The 11,482-nt window shown below is 40.8% G+C and overlaps 1 pseudogene across 1 annotated transcript; it reads left to right on the forward strand.

Annotated features, from left to right (window-relative positions):
- The first annotated feature begins 7,163 nt into the window (after positions 1-7,163).
- On the forward strand, positions 7,164-10,937 carry LOC147377935 (MSL complex subunit 3 pseudogene; annotated as a pseudogene). Its single transcript, XR_015142895.1, has one exon. The product of XR_015142895.1 is annotated as an MSL complex subunit 3 pseudogene (transcript).
- The last annotated feature ends 545 nt before the right edge of the window (positions 10,938-11,482 follow it).

Genomic DNA, 11,482 nt, shown 5'->3' on the forward strand with positions numbered 1-11,482 from the left:
TAAAATTTTACTCATTGATAGTTTTCAATAAAGCATCAATGTTTGACCCCACTGTGGTAGAGAGTATAGCAGAGTCAATTTAACCATGATTCACAGCTTCTTCTTGGGGTTCACATACAGTCTAGACCTGGCAGGAAGGTGCTATTCCAGAGCTACATACGGACAGCAACCTACAATCTAACAAGAGCTTAATCCTATTTGTAAGCTAGAAATTAAAAGATGTATTTAATTATCGGTTCTCTGGTGCTTCTGTTATCTTTTGATATTTATGAGAGTTAATAAACTGCCATGGTTTCTGCAAATATAACTGGCAGTAATCCACAATTGCTTGAGTTAATTAAGCAGAACAATTGTCAAGAGCTAAAAATAAAGTGAAGGAAGAATTTTAATGAATGTGTATGGATGAACAGCACCAAAGAGTGCAGACAGTCAATTTGCAGATTTTCCCTAATAAATGGTGTGTTTCACTAGTAAATGCTTGTTCTTAATGTATTATTCTATAAAGCATAGCATATTCCCAACATTCAGAGTAATAGAAAATAAATTTTTAGAAATTCAGTCTTTCCAATAGCTTGACTATGTAATCCTTTTTAAAAATACTTATTTATGTACTTATTTACTTATGTTGGCTGTGCTGGGTCTTCTTTACAGTGTGCAGGCTTTGCTAGTTGCGGCATACATGGCGTGGTTGCAGCATGTGGGGTCTTAGTTCCCTAGTCAGGGATCGAACCTTGGCCTCCTGCAATGGGAACATGGAGTCTTAATCACTGGACCTCTAGGGAAGTCCCTGTGATACTTTCTGATGCTTAAATTATCATATAATTAAAGTATCTTCACATTATGAATGCCCTTTTATTATTAATCATCTTTTGATTCTAAGATGAAGGTGGCAAAGATGTTGATGCTAGGGTTGCTTTATTCAACATATTCATTAAAAGTTCAAATATTCTTTTGTTGGATTATTATGTGTGCTATGCTCCAAGGAATCTGAGCTACAGGATATTCCCTGCTTACATCCATGAGTACTTACTAGGTATCAGACCCCAGATAAGGAGAACAATAACAAAAGACTAGAAGAAGCAGAGCCTCAGGGATTTGGGCATTGAATTGGTATGTCTCATATCCTAATAGGGCATATTAGGATAATATCCCCTAAAATTATCCTAATAGGATATGCCCTAATATCCTAATAGGGCATATCCTGATAGCTCAATTGGTAAAGAATTGGCCTGCAATGCAGGAGACCCAGGTTCAATTCCTGGGTCAGGAACATCCGCTGGAGAAGTGATAGGCTACCCAATACAGTATTCTTGGGCTTCCCACTAGTAAAAAATCTGCCTGCAATGCGGAGACCTGGGTTCGATCCCTGGGTTGGGAAGATCCCCTGGAGAAGGGAAAGGCTACCCACTCTAATATTCTGGCCTGGAGAATCCCATGGACAGTACAGTCCATGGGGTCGCAAAGAGTTGGACATGACAGAGCAACTTTCACTTTCACTTTCATATCCTAATATGTTTGGTCATCATTGTTGACGGTTTTCTTTCTTAAGTTTACTTCATCTATCATGTTTATTTCACTAATTCTACTCTGTCTATTCCAGAGCAGTTACTCTTACATGGTATTTCAAACCACACAATCCATAAACATATATTTCATGCAACAGAGGATTTCAGGAATTACAAAATCTAGATGCCAACACAGAGTATGTACATACGGAGATAAATATGACCTAACAGTTTACTCCAAGTCTTGATGGAATGGAATTCATGAGTGGACACAGCAGAAGAGATTTCATGGCAGTGCTGAGTGATGGCATGAAATGTCACCTGAGGTGAGGTCTTCCTGAATGTATGTGTGAAATTCTAGCTCTAGAAGTGTTGGAACCAGTGCTATTGGTGTTAAGCATTTGTGAGTTCATGATGTCATCTACTACTATGTAGTCTATTTCCTCAAGGAGTCAATGAACGATATTTGAGAGAGCCTTGCACCCAAATCCAGGTTCTGTTACTCCCAGGATCATCTGTGATCCTAGAATAAGTTACTTAACCCTTAAGCACCAGTTTCCTGCTTTTTGTAAAGCAAAGTAGAAGCGAAAGATAACTATATCAGAGATTTGTTGCAACGATGGAGTGACTGAAACAGACGTGGTCTCTCCCTTTCAGAGAATAGTCAAGTAAAAAGATTACTATACCCATGGACTGTAGCCTGCCAGGCTCCTCTGTCCATCCAATTCTGCAGGCCAGAATACTGGAGTGGGTATCAGTTCCCTTCTCCAGGGGATCTTCCCAACCCAGGGATCAAACCCAGGTCTCCCACATTGCAGGCAGATTCTTTACCAACTGAGCCACAAGGGAAGCCCAAGAATACTGGAGTGGGTAGCCTATCCCTTCTCCAGTGGATCAAATCCAGATCACTTACACTGAAGGTAGATTCTTTAGCAGATCTCCCACACTGAAGGCGGATTCTGAGCCACCAGGAAAGCCCAAGAACACTGGAGTGGATACCCTATTCTTTCTCTAGCAGATCTTCCTGACTCAGGAATCAAACTTGGATCTCCTGCATTGCAGGCAGATTCTTTACCAGGTGAACTACCAGGGAAGCAAAATCTCCTGAATGTCATCTTGACTCAGTCATGTTCATTACGGGAAATGATCTAACTGCAAAGAACAGAGCCACACTTTTAATGAGAGATAAAATTCTAATATGAATAAGTGGCTTTTCATTTCTGAAGCCCCAGGAATTTTTCCTACAGGAATCAGAGCAGCAGAATCAGGAGCTCGACTGATTGAGAAGGTAGGGACAGAGAATGTACTGGGGGGAGATTTTATAAGGGTGTTATAGTGTTGTAATTCAGGAACTGCCTGTTGTATTAACATTTTAACTTAAAAGTTTTATCAAGTATTAATTACCTCTTAAATAGAATATCAACTCTTGAAAATTTTCCCTTACCTGTTCTGGGCTGAATTTTGTGTATCCCCCAAAATTCAAGTGCTGAAACCCTAAGCCCCAGTGTGATGGTATTTGGAGGTGGCGTTTTGGGGATATCATTAGGTGAGTAGAGCCCTCTTGATGGGGTTAGTGTTCAGAAGAGTCACAAGAGAGCTGAGCTCTCTTTGTGCCATGTTAGGATACCGCTAGAAGGTGGCTGTCTGCCAACCAGAAAGAGGGCCTTCACTAGCAACAAAATTTGCCAGCACCCTAGATGTGCAGATGACACCACCCTTATGACAGAAAGCAAAGAGGAACTAAAGAGCCTCTTGATGAAGGTGAAAGAGGAGAGTGAAAAGCTGGCTTAAAATTCAACATTAAAAAAACTAAGATCATGGCATCCAGTCCCATCACTTCATGGCAAATAGAAGGGGAAAAAGTAGAAGCAATAACAGATTTTCTTTTGGCGGGGGGCTCCAAAATCACTGTGGATGGTGACTGCAGCCATGAAATTAAAAGATGCTTGTTTTTTGGAAGGAAAGCTATGACAAACCTAAACAGCATATTAAAAAGCAAAGATATCACTTTGCCAACAAAGATCAGAATAGTCAGAATTATGGTTTTTCCAGTAGTCATATCTGGATGTGAGAGCTGGACCATAAAAAAGGTTAAGTGCCAAAGAATTGATGTGTTTGAACTGTGGTGTTAAAGAGTCCCTTGGAGAGTAAGGAGATCAAACCAGTCAATCCTAAAGGAAATCAACACTGAATACTCACTGGAAGGACTGATGCTGAAGTTGAATCTTCAAAACTTTGGCCACCTGATGCAAAGAGCCGACTCATCGCAAAGACCCTGAGCTGGGAAAGACTGAAGGCAAAAGGAGAAGAGGGCACCAGAGGACAAGATGGTTAGATGGCATCACAGACTCAATGGACATGACCTTGAGTGAACTCCAGGAGATAATGGAGGACAGGGAGGCCTGGCGTGCTGCAGTCCATGGGGTTGTGAAGAGTCAAACACGACTGAGCAACCGAACAACAACCATCTACAACTTCCCAGCCACCAGAACTTCAAGAAATAAATGTCCCAGCCTATGGTATTTTGTTAAAGCAGCCTGAACTAAAACATTGTACAAATACATTATTATACTTATTAGCAATTTCTCTTTTTTGTGTGACTCCCTCTACTTGTCCTCTTTGACTCTCTCGAACTAATTAGAACTGACTGATGGCAGTGTGCCAAGTGCAAAGCATTTCACAAGCATCAATTTATTTAAGCTTCACAACTCAATAATGTATTTATTTAGATACAGTCCAGATGTATATGAAATATAGATGTAATTATACATCTGTCAGTGTCTATGTAAATACTGCATCTACAACCATTTGTATCATCTGGGTATGAAAGTGAAAAGTGAAATTGTGAGTTGCTCAGTCGTGTATGACTCTGTGATCCCATGGCTGTAGCCTGCCAGGAGACTTGGGTTTGATCCCTGAGTTGGGAAGATCCCCTGGAGAAGGGAAAGGCTACACTTCAGTATTCTGGCCTGGAGATTTCCATGGACTGTACATCCATGGGGTCGCTCAGAGTCGGACACAACTGAGTGACTTTCACTTTTAAGTTATCTGTCACATTTGTTTCTTTATCTTCTGGGTCTAGGTCTTCATCGATCTTTTACTATGAAGTTGGGAGAAATCACATCAAGGCAGAAAGCCAGATTCCCTTTCAAATCCAGATTGGCAATATGTGGTTGACAGAAAATGAGCCACTGCCAAAAAGACTACAGCCCAGGAGAGAATTGCAGTGTTTCCCAGTCTTTACACTCTGTGACACCTGTAGACTTCATCAGGGTTTCTTCCAGTGATCACAGAGCTTCAATGTAGCAAAGCCTCCAAGTGGAAATGCTGTGGCAGAACATAAAAATATTTTAAAATAGTTTTATAGTTTCTATTATATGCATCAATTGCCCTCCAGAAATGTGATTTGCAACCCTATCCATAAAATTTAAGCAATAATTTTAAAAGTACTCATTTTTGAGCGGCAAAATTGTATTCCATTATTTTAACTTGCATTTCTTTGACTATTAACGAGGGAACATTTGTAACATTTTAACATTTTTAACATGTTCATTAACCACTTTTACTGCTTGTTTTTTAAATGACCTGCTCATGTCCTTTACTTAACAGGCCATTCAAAAAATACTGTGTACAATTAAAGGACGCAGTTTCATGGAACAGATCATTTAAAGGCACTAAACAAAAGTATTATTGTCACTATCAGGTAACAGGTGTAACTTGGAGAATGACAAGTAAAAATACAATTTATCTAACATTTTAAAGCAAAGGTTTTTATTTATGTTCTGGGAGTACTGTCAAGGGTAATTCCCTAAGTCTCAGGAAATTTATAGTAAACCCTTTTCCTTGTGGGTTATTACCACCATCCCTCACATCCAAACTTTATGTTCAGCTCTTAGCAACTGATGTTCCTCATTCATTACTTCAATCGAATGCTACATTTCTAGATTCTTTTCCTAGGATTATTAATAGGCCAGAAGAAATTTAGATAAAAACAACCACATTTTTCCATGCTGCACAATATGGCTAGAAAAAATCCAGCTTTAGAATGTCTCTAGAGTTGTCACTGAATGTTGTATGAGTTTCACAAGAATCTTGTTTCAACATTTATACAATTCTACCAGGAAATTTCAGGAGTTCCTTTCATCTTCTAAAGTGCTTTGGGGTCCATGACAATGTTATTATTTCTCCTTGGCGTATATACCACTCCCCTTGTAAATCTCTGCTTTGTAGCTACATCCAGGCAGTTGAGCAGAGGTACCGGACTGTTGGAAGAAGTCATCAAGAGGACATGACTACCACTTGACACATAAGCTGTGTCTGGACAATCAGAAGCTCCCCACCCCCTCCCCGGCCTTGGAATGTACATTCTGCTCACTGTTTCCATAGCTAGAGCCATTTTCAAGGACACAATTTTGAGAGATCAATGGACTGTTGAGACTATCTGGACATTGAACGCAACTAAGGCCTCTGTATTTTTTTTAATTTTTAAAAATTTTTGGTCATCCCCTACAGCACGTGGGATCTTAGTTCTTTGACCAGGGATGGAACCCATGCTCCCTGTGCTGGAAGCATGGAGTCTTAACCACTGGACCACCAGGGAAGTCCCTCTATATCAACTTTTAAGATACTACTAGCAGGCAAGTGCAGAGATTACTTCCTATGGCCACCCAAGTCAAGCTTCATTTTAAAGGTCCTTTGCTGATTAAACTGGCCACCTACCAAAATTTGGAGTGGTCTGCCTCTCTTTGGTCTCTCATCCTCCATGTCCAGGGGCCAGTTTCAGATTTCACCTAGGGAGCTCCTAAGGTTTTGAACCAATACAGATACACCCTTATTTCATATCCATGATCTTTAAAAAATTTCTGCCCAAAGTTTAAGAATCAATTGGTATATGCAGTACAAATAATAAAAGGAAAATCACCCTTGCTTTATATTTGAGTTACACTTAAAAAGAAAAAAAAAATATTTAACACCTTACAACCTCTAACTACTTCCCTTGGGGTAGTTTCTCACTGATGAATTCCTAGAGAACATAACAGTTTGACTGTAGAAAGTCTTGGCACAGAAACTGAGGATTTGGGTCAGTCCAAGTTCTGCCCATTAGGGTGAAACAGGAAGAGTGAACGTTAGTGCTCAGATGCAGTTTTTAGGCAGACTAGACTAATAATAATGATAAGAGGAACCTCAGATCTCCCAAGGGGATATTAACGGGAAGGCAGAGCAAGGAACTTGGAATGGAATCAATGCTGAAGGCTCAGCTTTATGACCCAGGGGCCACTAACAGCACAAAATGAACCTCAGAGAATAATGGCATCCACTGGTCAATGCTGAACTGATAAACCTCAGGCTGAGTTGGCAGTTGGGTAACCTGTATGGCCAAGCAGAGATCCTTAAGTACAGAGTAATATCAAAATTTCCTTGAAATAGCTTAAGCTCTTCCTGCTTCTATCTATGGTTCTATAACTAGAGCAGAAAAGGGCCTAAAGCCTGAAGAAGCATGTGTTTTTGAGGGACACAGGAGATCAGACTCAGCAGTGAGATGGAATAGGCAATTTTACAAGCCAGGTTTCCTGTATTCCCGCTCCATTCATACTCTCCATGCACTACCTGGACAGTTCCTGCATTGATGGGAAAGTTATTTGATTCTCTAAGCTAGTGGATATATAGAATTCAAAGAGTCAGTCTTTTCTTCCTTTAAAAATTAGGTACAGTAAAAACCATTTTGGAAAACAATTCGGCAATTTCTTATCATCTTAAACATATGCTTATCATCAGTTCAGTTCAGTTCAGTCACTCAGTCGTGTCTGACTCTTTGCGACCCCATGAATCACAGCACGCCAGGCCTCCCTGTCCATCACCAACTCCCAGAGTTCACTCAGACTCACGTCCATCGAGACAGTGATGCCATCCAGCCACCTCATCCTCTGTCGTTCCCTTCTCCTTCTGCCCCCAATCCCTCCCAGCATCAGAGACTTTCCCAATGAGTCAACTCTTCGCATGAGGTGGCCAAAGTACTGGACTTTCAGCTTTAGCATCATTCCTTCCAAAGAAATCCCAGGGCTGATCTCCTTCAGAATGGACTGGCTGGATCTCCTTGCAGTCCAAGGGACTCTCAAGAGTCTTCTCCAGCACCACAGTTCAAAAGCATCAATTCTTCGGTGCTCAGCTTTCTTCACAGTCCAACTCTCACATCCATAGACTGGAAAAACCATAGCCTTGTGATGCTGCTGCTGCTGCTAAGTCGCTTCAGTTGTGTCTGACTCTGTGCGACCCCATAGACGGCAGCCCGCCAGGCTCAGCCATCCCTGGGATTCTCCAGGCAAGAACACCGGAGTGGGTTGCCATTTCCTTCTCCAATGCATGAAAGTGAAAGGTGAAAGTGAAGTTGCTCAGTCATGCCTGACTCTTAGCGACCCCATGGACTGCAGCCTACCAGGCTCCTCCATCCATGGGATTTTCCAAGCAAGAGTACTGGAGTGGGGTGCCATCATAGGACCTAGCAATTCCACATCTATGTATTTAGTTAATAAGGTAGCTATTATCACCCGTTTTATAAACGAGTAACCTTACAAGGCTGCATGTAGGGTAAGCGACTTGCCCAGAGTCACAGAGCTAGTGAGTTGTGGGAGCTGAAATTGATACTCAGTGTTATGTCCCCTCTTCCCCACCAAACCTGGCATTTCATTATATCAAGGCATCTCTTGAAAAAAAAAAAAGGAAAAAAAAATATTTTACCCCAAGTTTAGCTTAGGAAGGTAAAATGGAAACATCTTTTTAAAATTAATAATTCATTATTGTGAAAACTGTATTTTTGTAAATATTTTTATCAGTGATTTTAACAATATCATTCGTGTTTCCTGTTTTATTAAAATATTTTAATATTTAATACATCAAATCAATTGCCTATGGTATTGACTTCATATAAATGGAGGTTGTATGATTATTACTAAAACACTTTACTAGAGCCTTTATGAAAACCAAATTCTTATCTCAAGACCAGTTTCTGAAAGAATGAAACAAGCCCATCTGGTTAGCTGTCACAAGTTACACAAGAATTTTTGTTGCTGTTGTTACACAAGACTTTTTTTTCCCCTGTAAATCAATTTTACATTCATTTCCAATTTGTTTACTAGCACAGAATTATAAGTCTGTCTTAAGTCTGTATAAAGTTACATTTAGTAACTTCTCCATTCTCTAGATATAAACATTAGAAAATGTCTCCCTGGACCTCCCCTCCCCCACCGCGCACGCTCCGCCCACCGCGGAGCCGTGCCCTCAGTCACGAAGAGCAAGTGAGCGGGAGCGACGGCATTCTCACGCCCTCTCAGGGAAGAAAGCGCCGTGCTTCGAGCTTGACCCCACCAAGGCACGAGTGCTCTACGATGCCAAAAATCGTCGATGTTTTTGTTGGGAAAGACGAAAAAGGCAGAAAGATCCCAGAATATCTGATCCATTTTAATGGTTGGAACAGAAGTTGGGATAGATGAGCAGCAGAGGATCATGTCCGTGACGCCGATGAAAATCGGAGATTACGGCGGAAATTGGCCAAAAAGGCTGTAGCTCGCCTGAGAAGCACAGGAAGAAAGAGGAAGCACGACAGGTTACCTGGGGTGGACTCTGTCTTAAAAGCCTCCCTGCTGACGAGAAAGATGAAAACGAAGAAAACTCAATAAACAGTTCCTCTGACAGTGAAGAAAAGAACGGAGAAATAAGTGAAGAAAAAGATACTGAAAGTCTGAAGTGAAGGACCAGGGCTGCACGCAGAAAAAAAGGAAATGGAAGAAAGAACAGTAACTATAGAAATCCCTGAAATTCTGAAGAAGAAGCTTGAGGATGATTGTTACTATATCAACAGGAGGAAACGGTTAGTGAAAGTTCCGTGCCAGACCAACATCATAACTATTTTGGAATCATACATGAAGCATTTTGCTATCAATGCAGCCTTTTCAGCCAATGAGAGGCCTCGTCACTATCATGCTATGCCACATGCCAACATGAATGTGCATTATATCCCAGCAGAAAAGAACGTTGACCTTTGTAAGGAGATGGTGGATGGATTAAGAATAACCTTTGATTACACTCTCCCATTGGTTTTGCTCTATCCATACGAACGTGTTCAATATAAAAAGGTGACTTCGTCCAAATTGTTTCTTCCCATTAAGGAAAGTACCACAAACAATAATAGGAACCAGGAGGAGCTCTCTCCAAGTCCACCTTTGTTGAATCCATCCACACCACAGTCCACAGAGAGTCAGCCAAACTCAGGTGAACCAACCACCCCCAAAAGGCGCAAAGCCGAGCCGGAAGCCTTACAGTCCCTGAGGCGGTCCACGCGCCACTCTGCCAATTGCGACAGGCTGTCCGAGAGCAGCGCCTCGCCTCAGCCCAAGCGCCGGCAGCAGGATATGTCCGCCAGCATGCCCAAGCTATTCCTGTACCTGGAAGAGAAGACATCTGTTCATAGCAGATCATCCTCGCCTGTTCCTCTGACCCCTAGCAAGGAAGGGAGTGCAGTGTTTGCTGGCTTTGAAGGCAGAAGAACCAAAGAAATAAATGAGGTCCTCTCCTGGAAACTTGTACCTGATAGTTATCCTCCAGGTGACCAACCACCTCCACCCTCTTACATTTATGGGGCGCAACACTTGCTGCGTTTGTTTGTGAAACTTCCTGAAATCCTTGGAAAGATATCCTTTTCTGAGAAGAACCTGAAGGCTTTACTGAAGCACTTTGATCTCTTTCTGAGGTTTTTAGCAGAGTACCATGATGACTTCTTCCCAGAGTCTGCCTATGTTGCTGCCTGTGAAGTGCACTACAGCAGGAAGAACCCCAGGGCGATTTATTAAGGTTTTGATGGTCCTAGAACAGCTTCTTAATCTCTTGGTTCCCAGTAAAGAACTACAGAGTCGGTGGACCTTCTTTACACAGAAAGCAAATGTGACACCCTGGGGGGCTCTGGCAGAGACGGGTCCATTTGTTTGAGTTGCTTATCTACTGTAGTTATTTCTGTTAAGGATTACCTCCTGGGTGCCTCGATGGTCTCCAACATTTAACCCTTGCCACCATACACGTGATCTGTGATGGCAGGAAAACAGCAGCTATGTTCACAATGAATCTTTCATAAACACGTGCTTAGGTTGGGCTGTTTCAGTAGACAAAGGTACTTGTTAGCAGTGACCATGTCTTTTAGTTATTTGTTAGCATTAAACAAAATCGTTTTGCAAACTGTTTTCATTCTTGTGATGAGGCTGAGCAACTCTGTCCCACAAATTTTTAGTTTTGCTTGGATACTGCAAAGTAGTCCCCAAATATTTTAAAGGGAATTGATATTGCTGGCAAAAGAAAATTTGCAACTATACATTTGCTTGTTACAAGTTATTTTTCTATAAAGCCTTGTTTTTGGTGATCTAAATAAAGCTTTGCCTGAATGTCTAAGATTTTGTAGCTACACTTGATTGTGTAATATTATGGTTCCTTTTCTGTAAAATGTTATTTTTGGCCATTTCAAATAAATCATTGCCCATCTTATTGGAAAGAAAAAAAGAAAATGTCTCTCTGATTAGAGAATTTAAAAATTACTAAAGCTGTGCTCTACGAATCTATAATATTATGCTTGCAAATAAATTAGAAATGAATATAAAATTGTTTTCAAGGGGGAAAAATAGCAATTATACACTTTGATTAATATAAATAGGCCAGAATTTTACCTCTAATTTAAAATAGAACCACACAGTGTTTGAGAGGGCTGACAGTAAATCAAAATAAAAATCATGACTGCACCAAAGAAACTTTTTACCTCCTCTGTGGTAACAACTGATGAGAATCCAAAGAGCACAGCTGAGAACAGTTATCTCTGTAATGTACTGCTGGCATTACTCTGGTTTAAGAGGAAGTAGCTATTACTGAATTTTATTGAAACAAATAACTTCACTGGAATAAAGTGTCTTACTTATATATGAATCATTATTTTTAGTAAGTGA

Source organism: Bos grunniens, chromosome 2 (genome assembly GCF_055505025.1).
Source record: "Bos grunniens cultivar Pamir isolate PY7600 chromosome 2, Bosgru_T2T1.0, whole genome shotgun sequence".
NCBI classification, from domain to species: Eukaryota; Metazoa; Chordata; class Mammalia; order Artiodactyla; family Bovidae; genus Bos; species Bos grunniens.